The 12,126-nt window shown below is 42.2% G+C and overlaps 1 long non-coding RNA gene across 6 annotated transcripts in view; it reads left to right on the forward strand.

The window, feature by feature from the left end:
• Window positions 1–12,126, forward strand: part of LOC123465304 — a 410,488-nt gene that overhangs the window by 30,653 nt on the left and 367,709 nt on the right. The gene's annotated exons all lie outside the window — the stretch shown is intronic.

Genomic DNA, 12,126 nt, shown 5'->3' on the forward strand with positions numbered 1-12,126 from the left:
TGTGCTTCGATTCATGGGGTTGCAAAGAGTCGGACACGACTGAGTGACTGAACTGAACTGAACTGAAGATTGAACCATTTTGTGCAAAGGAGGTGGGAAAGGAAGTGGGAGCTGGTCTCTAAATCAGTAAAGGCTAAGCCTTGAGGAAATTTAAATGCAAACTAAAAATGTTTAGCACCTTGATCCCCAAGTCCAAAAATAGTAGCACTACCACTGAACCAAATCACCCCACTTCAGTCTGTGGGGCTTGCTCTGCCTTTGTTCATTCTGAATCATCACAGGAAGATTATAAGTCAAGTCCACTTAATACTAGGTACACTTATATCTTCCTAATTCTTTAGTTAGTTTTCATGAAATGCATAGCTTTTCATTTGTATAAAACTTTGACGTTTTTCTCAGTGGGTTTGCATGCTTGCTCAGTAGCTCAATCGTGTCCAACTCCTTGCGACTCCATGGACAGTAGCCTGCCAGGCTTCTCTGTTCAGGCAAGAATACTGGAGTGTGTTGCCATTTCCTCCTCTAGGGACTCGTCTCGAACCAGGGATCAAACCCACGTCTCCTGCACTGGCACCTGGTAAGCCCACTTCAATGGGTTTACTTAGGGTAGAATCTGATACCCTGAGTCTTGTGATTATGACTTTACATATTGTAAATCTAAGCTGCTGAGGACTGAAAGCAGTGGATCAAAATTCCAAAACTCACATAGCCCATCAGTAACCTGGCTAGGATTGCCACAGACATTGGGAGTTTTGATCCTGTGTACTTCCTTACTAAATAAAAGATCATCATTCACTGTAAATCAAGGAGACCATTTTATTACCCAGAACTAGCTTATGCTGTAGACTTGCTTGAAAATGCAATAATTGTATATAAGATTTTAGGTTATAAAATATCAACAGAATATGTAACAGAATGATCCATCATCAGATGGATTTCAATGTATGTCAGGGTAAGTTGTGTTCACTGATATAAACAACTGCTATTCATTGACCTTGAAATATCAGACTAGCCAATTTTCCTGTCCTATGAGTAGTATAAAGCAATATCATGCAGAATGTTACCTTAAACTTAAATATGTATGACCGTGTGCTTCTATACCATAAAGATGCCATGTTTTAAAAAATAAGCAAAGTTAATGCAACAAAATTAACCATTAATTATTTCACTTTTAACTTAGATTTCTAGGATATCATGCAAGTGAATCATAGTCCCATTAATATCACTGAAAACTCCCCGTGTCACATTTCTACTGAACCATTCTCTGAAAAAACACAGCCCTCCTGCCTTTTCACCTAATTATCCACTACAGATATTGCAAGAATTGATCTGGGGCATCAGAGTTCCCTCTCATATGGTGAAATTAGAAAGATAAAGTCTAAGCTCAAACAACCTAATTTAGGACAGGAAAATGGCTGGGATCAGTACAGACTGTTTGATTTTTTTTTTTTTTTTTTTTTTTTTTACCATCCCAAGTATAATTCAGGTCTCCCTGAGCATAGTGCATGGCTCTATCTGATGGACTCCAGGGACTCAGCGTGTTGGATAGTGCTCTGGGGGAGAACTGAGGGAAAGCAGGTTGGCCAAGGAAACCCACTTGCATTCAAGTTCAGAAACATCTAGAAATAGTGATGTTGAAGACCTTCTCAATATCTCGTAGCATTTGCAGCATATTTCTCATGCCTTCATTCTTCACTCATTAATTCCCCAAGAATGGATTGTACTCTAAAGTAGCCGAAGTTCCTTGTGAGATACTACTGGGGGTGTCTTGAATGATTGAGTCTACTCCTTCATGTCACCACCCCAGTCAGTAGAGGGTCTGAGACTTTCTGTGTTTCCCACTGGTCTTCTTGTGGATGCTTCACCAGTCCATGCTCACTAGATAGGCGTGTGCTTTGAGTGGTCTCTTGCAGGAATGTAGCATTTTCTGAATTACAAGTAGTTAGATCGTCTGTTCTCTGTTTTGTTTTTAAGCTGCCTCTTAATGTCTGTTTCTATCCTTGTGACCATTTTTCGATTTATTAGCATATGCTTATCAGAATTCCCAGAGGCAAATGCAGGTTACTGTTTAGAAATGCCACTGTTTAAATTCCAAAGGATGAAATTAAGGAACCAGCAAGAACAGAAGCACAGGGCTCTTGTCTGGTCAGAAGCCTGTGCCTGTGTGTGTGCTGAGTCGTGTCCGACTTTTTGCGACCTTATGGACTGAGCCTACCAGGCTCCTTTGTCCAAGGGGTTCTCCAGGCAAGAATACTAGAGCGGGTCGCCTTGCCCTCCTTCAGGGGATCTTCCCAACTCAGGGATTAAATTCCTGTCTCCAACATTGTGTAGATGGATTCTTTACTGCTGAGCCACGGGGGAAGGCCTGGTCTTAAGTCTTTAAAACTCTGTAAATCATCTAACATGACTGACCATTCTGGTTTGCCCTGGACTGGGCAAGGGAGAACAGGATTGGGGATGGATAGTCATTGCAGATTGACGGACTTGCTGTGATAAAACTGGGACAATCCCAGGCAAACTGACTTGATTGGTCAAAATATAATTGGCTGCAGTTATCACGAAGGGCCCTAGGCTAAATTTGCCCCTGCATAGTTCTCATGTTTCTGGGAAGAGGAAGTTGCTTTTTGAAATGTCCTGGTTCTGCTTCCTACTCTGGCATAGTCACTGCAGACCAGAGGGGATCTGCTCTTTAAAACTGTTGGGACTGTAACAGCAGTCCCTGCTCTTTGCTTATTGGTCCTGTGAAATTTACCATGTAGATTCTTATTTACACAGAGGAATCCATGAGAGAGAAAAATGCAGGTCAGCTCATGCACCAACTAGTCCAAGAAATCATAGTCCCTACTGCGGAATGCAGACCACTGTAGGGACGTTGCTGGAAATCTCAGGGAGAGGTAAGCTCAGCGGATCATAAAGCCCATTTTTCTCATCTTTTTAGACTTGAGATTGACTGTGAGCCCTCCCTTCCCTAGACACAGCACAGATGTAGATCTCTAGCACCTAGACCACCGAATTTTCATCCTGACTCACTCCTTATGTAACTTGGAGCAAGTCACTTCTCTTGGGCCCCTGTGTCTTCATTCATCAGATGAGGATGTTTAAAGTAGGTCATTCTTAGTTTATGTCAACTCTGGACTTATAGCTAAGACTTTCATGGGATCAGGATCCATCTCAGTACTTTATATGTTTTAATTCGTGTAATCCTTGCAACTGCTTTCAGAGGTAGGTACTATTATCATCCCAATCTGATAGCTGCACATTGGTTTTCAGATCCACCCTCTATAATTTCCCATTCTGTTGGAATACATGGAAGGCCAACTTCTGTGAATGCTATTCCTTCTTTCTGGCTTCTGTTTCAATTCTGCCACCAGGGAGCAGGAAATTGTAGGAAAGGGAAAGAGTCAGGTTGGAGTACTTATTCTCCAGCTCCCTCACTGTGGGGTCCCCTTTGGATGGAGGCATCTCTTGACTGAAACTTGCATCTTCTGCCAGCCAGCCATCCCCACACAGCTCTCCTCTCTCTGCTTCTCCCTCTTCAGCTCTGGAGAGGGAGCAGATCCTGGCACTGTTAACAGTTGAGATTAACAGTTGAAAAACTCTATTATTAAACTCTCCTCAAATTCCCTAGTCTTTATCCTAAGTGGTTGAAGTAGGATTCAAAATCCAAGGATGGATTTCAGAACCCATGGGGGTAACGTCCATGTTCTGTTGCCCTATAAAGTCAGTGATTACTTGATGTAGAACCAGGTTTAATTTATCTCTTAGTCTCGGAAACTGTTCTGACACTCTATGAAAAGTAACATTAACACTTCTGGGGATTGTATTAGACCCCGCCTATATATGAATCTTGTACCATTAAGTAATTCATACAGAAAGTGATCAAGAAGGAAATGGCAGCCACTCTGGTATTCTTGGAGAAGGCAACGGCACCCCACTCCAGTACTCTTGCCTGGAAAATCCCATGGATGGAGGAGCCTGGTAGGCTGCAGTCCTTGGGGTCGCTAGGAGTCAGACACGACTGAGCGACTTCACTTTCACTTTTCACTTTCATGCATTGGAGAAGGAAATGGCAACCCACTCCAGTGTTCTTGCCTGGAGAATCCCAGGGATGGGGGAGCCTGGTGGGCTGCCGTCTCTGGGGTCGCACAGAGTCGGACACGACTGAAGTGACTTAGCTAGTATTCTTGCCTGGAAAATCCCACGGACAGAGGGGCTTGGCAGGCTGCAGTACAGTCCGTGGTGTTGCAAAGCGTTGGACACGACTGAACACGCACAGAAAGTGAAAAGTGCTATAGGCTTTGGAATCAGACAAACCTCCATTCTAATCCCGCACTTACCTAAAGGTGCTGCTGCTGCTGCTAAGTCGCTTCAGTCGTGTCCGACTCTGTGCGACCCCATAGACGGCAGCCCACCAGGTTCCCCCGTCCCTGGGATTCTCCAGGCAAGAATACTGGAGTGGGTTGCCATTTCCTTCTCCAATGCATGAAAGTGAAAAGGGAAAGTGAAGTTGCTCAGTCGTGTCCGACTCTTAGCGATCCCATAGACTGCAGCCTACCAGGCTCCTCCGTCCATGGGATTTTCCAGGCAAGAGTACTGGAGTGGGGTGCCGTTGCCTTCTCAGACCTAAAGGTGAGCTCATGGTAATTTACTTCATGCAATTAAGCTCTTCTGCTCAAAAGATCTGCAGAGTTTAAACTCCTTTTTTAAACAAAAATATGATAATGTTGAAGCATCCAGTTGGACAGGGTAGGGGTTCAGCAGACGTTCATTGCTTTTCTCTTCTCCTAAACTTTTATTCCTGAATTTCTTAGTAGGCTATCATCATGCCCCATTTGAGATTTTTGCTACTATTCTTTTTGGGTTTCTGCATTTTCCCATCTGAAAGCAAAGACTGAGACATTTCTCAAACTGCTTGCTGAATAAATACATAAATTAATTTTTACACAAGGCTTCTTTTTTTAAAATATGTTTCTTTATTTGTCTGCACTGGATCTTAGTTGTGGCATGTGGGATCTCTTTTAGTTGAGGTGTGCAAACTCCTACTTGTAGCATATGGAATACAATTCCCTGACCAGGGGTCCAACTCAGACCTCCTGAATTGGGAGCATGGAGTCCCAGCCATTGGCCCACCAGGGAAGTTCCTTGACAAGCTTTCTGACCAGTATCCAGATCTCAAGATTTCCTAGGTCTTCTTTTCCAGAAGGGACTTTTTTTCAAATGAAGATCACTGATATATTCCTCAATGTATTCGACCACCCCCCCACCCCACCCCCCAACTATGAATGTCTCTACTACAGCAGAGGTAGGAGAAAAAGTAATATGTTCTTACATGTACAAAATAGTCATTTGAAATACAAACTTGTTTGTATTTCAAGGCTTCCTTGATGGTTCAGTGGTAAAGAATCTGCCTGCCAATGCAGGAGACAAAAGAAATGCAGGTTCAGTCTCTGGGTTGGGAAGATCCCCTGTAGAAGGAAATGACAACCCACTCCAGTATTCTTGCCTGGGAAATCCCATGGACGGAAGAGCCTGGTAGGCTGCAGTCCATGGGGTTGCAAAAGAGTCGGATACAACTGAGTAACTAAACAACAACACATGTTTCTACAAACCACTATTTCATACCCTGAGGCTATGGACTGATAAGAAAGAATGAGACAAATTTCAAGTCAGGTCATCTGGGTGGCTGCCATTTTTCATCTTATTTAGAAAAGGCCTCCAGAAGGTTGCAATTTGGTGGGGAACTTTTTCATCTCATATTTGCTGGTATGCTGATGAGAAACCCTTCAAAATCCTTGGCCTTTCCATAACTATTGTCATAAATGGGGATTGCGCATCTTGTTTTGTTTCTAAGTAGATTAAATTATTTCAAGAATCAGTGGTTGTGTACTCCTAATTTACTCTGTTCATAAATTCCCCAAATTTGCGGTGTTATAAAGGCAAACTGAATTAAAGAAAATATAAAATTGAAAAAAAAAAAAGTAACTTGTGGGTGAATCAGTGTATCACTTATCTCTTTATGGCGACTATGGAATTTATGGACAATAAAAGTATAAAGAAAATCTCTCCCAATTTACTTACAGTTTGATAATGTGTCAACTGAGTTACCCTGTTAGAGTGTCAGTTTCCCTTTATAAAATGCAGGAGTTGCAATGAATGGTCTATAGCATTGTCCTCAACTCCCATTTGGAGAGCGGTTCATTCTTTGAGATGCTGCCCTGAGCGAATTGTTCGAGAACCATTAAATAAGCATGATGAAGGCCCCCTACCAACTGGCTCTGTAGATTAAAAGAGCCTCAGCAGTAACTTTCCTTGAAAAATGTTAAACATTTAAAACAACCACCCTTGTGAGGAGAGTTGTGTGGCTCTGTGATTAGAGGCTGGAGGGAAGAAATCAGACCCCCTACAAGCCTGAAACTGCTCTCTGCAAGAGAAAACCAATGGTTGTTAACCATTACTGTGATCTTCTCTCTTAAGGCACACTTTTGAGTATTGAGGCAAGGTTAGGATTTTTAAAGAAACCTTTACTTATTCTTCTTAGGCTTCTTCTCTCCCCACCCCCCACCCCCCCATCTCAAAGCATCTCATACTCGAGCTTCTAATGAGAAAGTTAATGTTTTTGCAAGCTGGTGGCATCTGACATGTAAAGGTTCCACTGAGGATGTATTTCCAAATCCTTTACGACCTTAGGGAGTGGTGTGTAATTGTTGCTATAAAGTAAGGTGTGACAGTAACCGTGGGGATTTAAAATCACTACAGGAAATTGAAGAGTAAATTCCTCTTAATAAAGCAGTACACAGCAAGATGCCAGGGAGCAAGAAATTAACTCACATGGCAGCTGTTGCTTAGGAGGCAAGAGAGAGTTCTACTACCAGGACCCATCCTGGGAGGCTCAAGATATTTTTTCTACCAACAGCCCTCTGCCCTGTTTCAGAAGTGGCCTTATGACATTCCAGATGAAAAATGCTGAAAGGAAAATGATTCCTCTGGCATAAGTAGCAGAGGCAGCAATCTGGGGAGGTGGGTATGGGGCATCAGGGGAGATAACAGCCTTGAGAAGCAGAATCTTAGTTTAGGGCTTTCCTCTATGACTTGGTCTTTGATGTTGAGGATTCAAATCATATCTCACCAGCCTCAACTTTCCCAAGACTAAGTCTAACATTAGGAAGCATGGTGACTTTTATTTCCCCAGCACCTGGAGAGAAAGATAATGTTTGTTGCCTTGAACATGGAGATGTCTACAAGAAAGAAAATACGAGAAGCTTGGGCAGGGAGGCAGGACATCAATACAAATTACAGTATCAGTATGGTAGCCCTGCTGTTCGAAGCACTTTGCATCATGTTAGTTGTTAATGATTTCTTTTCATTAAAAACTCATAGGTTGAATGTGGACAACCTATCAGGGCAAAAGGCAGTGAAGACACCACTCAAGCCGAGTGATATTGCCCTGAAAGGACAGAGATGTGGGGTCCTGCTGGATACAGGACCTTTGTCAAAAGACTTGATGTGGTGAAAGACCCAAACTCAGGGAAGGTTGATATTAGCTGGAGTTTGTTGTAGCCATTGCTTTCCAGGGACTGTCACTCTCTTGATTATTCTAGTAACCCATGATTACTCATATTACTCCCCATCCAGACCCCTGCATCTTCACCCCAATATCTTACTGCTGCTGCTGCTGCTAAGTCACTTCAGTCATGTCTGACTCTGTGCAACCCCAGAGACGGCAGCCCACCAAGCTCCCCCAGTCCCTGGGATTCTCCAGGCAAGAACACTGGAGTGGGTGGGCATTTCCTTCTCCAATGCATGAAAGTGAAAAGTGAAAGTGAAGTCGCTCAGTCGTATCTGACTTTTAGCGACCCCATGGACTGCAGCCTACCAGGCTCCTCCATCCATGGGATTTTCCAGGCAAGAGTACTGGAGTGGGGTGCCACTAGAGTCTGCCAATTGCTCCCCAAGATCCAAAACCTCTCTTTTCCTAGGCCTGCTGTCCCTTGCTGTCCTCCACAACCTCTTGGTATTCTCCTGTTTTAAACTATATTAGAAGTAGCAAGGTGAAAAGACAGCCTTCAGAATGGGAGAAAATAATAGCAAATGAAGCAACTAACAAACAACTAATCTCAAAAATATATAATCAACGCCTGCAGCTCAATTCCAGAAAAATAAACGACCCAATCAAAGAATGGGCCAAAGAACTAAATAGAAATTTCTCCAAAGAAGACATACAGATGGCTAACGAACGCATGAAAAGATGCTCAACTTCACTCATTATCAGAGAAATGCAAATCAAAACCACTGTGAGGTACCATTTCATGCCAGTCAGAATGGCTGCAATCCAAAAGTCTACAAGCAATAAATGCTGGAGAGGGTGTGGAGACAAGGGAACCCTCTTACACTGTTGGTGGGAATGCAAACTAGTACAGCCACTATGGAGAACAGTGTGGAGATTCCTTAAAAAACTGGAAATAGAACTGTCTTATGATCCAGCAATCCCACTGCTGGGCATACACACTGAGGAAACCAGAAGGGAAAGAGACACGTGTACCCCAATGTTCATCGCAGCACTGTTTATAATAGCCAGGACATGGAAGCAACCTAGATGTCCATCAGCAGATGAATGGATAAGAGAGCTGTGGTACATATACACAATGGAGTATTACTCAGCCATTAAAAAGAATACATTTGAATCAGTTCTAATGAGGTGGATGAAACTGGAGCCTATTATACAGAGTGAAGTAAGCCAGAAAGAAAAACACCAATACAGTATACTAATGCATATATATGGAATTTAGGAAGATGGTAACAATAACCCTGTATACGAGACAGCAAAAGAGACACTGACGTATAGAACAGTCTTTTGGACTCTGTGGGAGAGGGAGAGGGTGAGATGATTTGGGAGAATGGCATTGAAACATGTATAATATCATATATGAAATGAGTCACCAGTCCAGGTTCTATGCACGATACTGGATGCTTGGGGCTGGTGCACTGGGAGGACTCAGAGGGATGGTATGGGGAGGGGGGAGGGAGGAGGGAGGAGGGTTCAGGATGGGGAACACGTGTATACCTGTGGTGGATTCATGTTGATATATGGCAAAACCAATACAATATTGTAAAATTAAAAAATAAAATAATAAAAAAATAAACTATATTAGAAGTAACAAAGGGTTGGGTATTAGTATAGCCTCTGTAGTCTGACCAGATATGGCCGAGTCACAATTCAGCTTTGTATAAGCAAGTTACTTCATCTCCTCCAGCCTCAATATTCTCATCTTTCAAATGGAAAAAGGATTGCTAGGAATATTAAATGAGTCCAGGTATAGAAATCATTTAATAGAGTGGCTGGTATAAAATCAGAGCTATGCATTTTTACCTATTATTATTTTTGTTGCCAAGTACTTTTTGTAGTGACTCTTGAATTGTTTTTTGACATTCTCCCTAAAAAGGTTTACCTACTTGATTCTCTGTCTCTCTTGATTTATCCAGCATGTCCTTAACTCAGACTAAAGCTACTGAAACTTTCTTGACCTCTGTTTTCTCATCTGTAAAATGGAGACTAACAGTTATTCTCTCATGGTTTTGTCTTCCTGTGCCCAGGGATCTCATCAATAACCCCTATCCCAAGCCCCAACTTGATGTCATGCCACCTCTTCCAGGAGACTCCAAATACTACAGACAGCTCATCAGTTTCCCTGAGTCATATTTGCCCTAGAGTAAAAACATAGTTTTATTTATTCATTTGTGTTTTAACTGCTCCTCATATGACATTATTTCCTAGCTTTTAGCATCCTGGCTTTTCTCTTTTAAATGATATGATTGGTTCATATGTAACCAAAGACATGTGGAATACATTATTCCATAAATGGTCAGCTTGGATAAAGCAATGCTGTCTCTGATAGCCTTTATTTTTCACATTTTTTTCTAAACTTTGCACATCTCAGAGTAAAGCACAGATCTCATAAAGTTTTTACATGCCACCTTCTATTGTTTCCTCATCTTGAGTATCCTACCCACAAAAGCTGATATCCCTAACTCAAAAGGCAAGACCTCACTTACATTTGCATTAAATATCACATTTAATGTGAGGCACATTTAATGAGATGCAGACCTTCATTTCAGTTGGTGGGAATTTTTGTGTATACTAATTTTGTCAATCAACATATTAACTCCCAACATTTTTTCATCCATAAATGTAATGAACCCTCACCTTTCATATGTTAACCTAGATCCAGTGATAAAATATTTTAGGGCCAAGATATTATAGGTGGCCCTAGTGGTAAAGAACCTGCCTGCCAGTGCAGGAGACATGAGAGATGCAGATTCAATCCCTGGGTCGAGAAGATCCCCTGGAGGAGGGCATGACAACCCACTCCAGTATTCTTGCCTGGAGAATCCCATGGACAGAGGAGCCTGGCAGGCTACAGTCTACAGGGTTGCAAAGAGTCAGACATCATTGAAGCAACTTAGCATGCACACAAGATATTACAAACCTTCTTCCTATTTGTTAACCACCAAAAAAAAAAAAAAAAATCATCTTTGGTTCTGTTTTTTCAACCAGTGGTTCATCTACCTAATTGTTCTTATATCTTGTCATAATCTCTCCATCGTGGGTCCAATTACTATATGACACAACTTGTTACTGTTCCTACTGGCTCTCAATACACAACATCATCATGTCTCCTTAAGGCAGTAACTAACCCACAGTTGTTTATAAACTTGAGCACTGGAGTCAGGTAGACTCCTGTTGAATTCAGCACCTAGTACTTAGCTGTATGGCTGTGGGCAGGTTATGTAAGCATTTAATTCTGTCCAAAAGTCACAAAGGAAGAAACTGAAGTGATCAGGGAATGCCCTATTTTGTACGGCTAATATGGTATCTGTTTGGATGTAATATAATAAAGCATATCAAGTACTTATAAGAAGCTACTTGCATACAATAAGGACTCTCTAATTGTTAGCTCTTTTTACATCTATAAACATTACAACTTCACTATAGAGGATAAAGAAAAAATGAGGTTAGATCAGACCTTTAGATTGTCAGAGATCTTGGATTATCAGATCTTTAATCTTTAGATCAGATCAGATCTGATCTGATCAGATCTTTGCTGATTTCTACCATGTTTGTAGACTTTATGTCTGTATTCCTTTCCTTATTAGCCCTGGTCTCTATTTGTAATCAGGGGCTTCCCTGGTGGCTCAGAGGATAAAGCGTCTGCCTGCAATGAAGGAGACCTGGGTTAGATCCCTGGGTTGGGAAGATTCCCTGGAGAAGGAAATGGCAACCCACTCCAGTATTCTTGCCTGGAGAATCCCATGGACAGAGGAGCCTGGCGGGCTACAGTCCATGGGGTAACAAAGAGTCGGACACGACTGAGCAACTTCACTTTCTTTGACTTTCTATTTGTAATCACACATGGGTTGTTGTGATTAATTATTAGGCTGTGCCTGGCTTAGTTGCAGCATGCAGAATCTTTATTTGTGGCGAGTGGGCTAGTTCCCTGACCAGGGATCGAATCCTGGGCTCCTGTATCAGGAGCCTGGAGTCATACCCACTGGACCACCAGGGAAGTTCATATTGTGCTTATTTAATTACAATTATCTTCCTCCATGTCAGCTGGGCTCAGCCCTGCATCTCCAAGTACCTTGTACAGTGTCAGGCAGGTGTTCAATGTATATCTGTTAAATGAATGATCACTGTGTAATTTGCACTAATGATGATTGAGGTACAGAGAAGAATCAGCAATAGTCATCATTAACCACCTATGAGGGCTAATTTCCCCACCCACTAAGCCCACAACATGACTCTGTGCAGGATAGCTGGTTCTGATTAAAGAATAGCTCAGACAATGCATTTTACTGCTGTTTTGAGGAGCCTGTCATCAGAACCTCACTGCATCACAATTTGGCTTTTTGTCCAAACCTCATGAATGTGGATATTCACAAATACCAGAGAGAGAGATTAGAAAGAGTGAATCTGACCCCCAGAATCAAGGCTGGTCTTTATTTAGAGCTGGGAGACCTGGGGAGAGCAGAGGCAAAGGTAGGAACATAAAGTCCTGACAAGGAGACATAAGCCAAGGTAAAGGGAGACATTATATTAAGGACAGAAGAGCAGAGGATATGAGCAATGCAGGT

Source organism: Bubalus bubalis, chromosome 23 (assembly GCF_019923935.1).
Source record: "Bubalus bubalis isolate 160015118507 breed Murrah chromosome 23, NDDB_SH_1, whole genome shotgun sequence".
In the NCBI taxonomy this organism is placed as follows: Eukaryota; Metazoa; Chordata; class Mammalia; order Artiodactyla; family Bovidae; genus Bubalus; species Bubalus bubalis.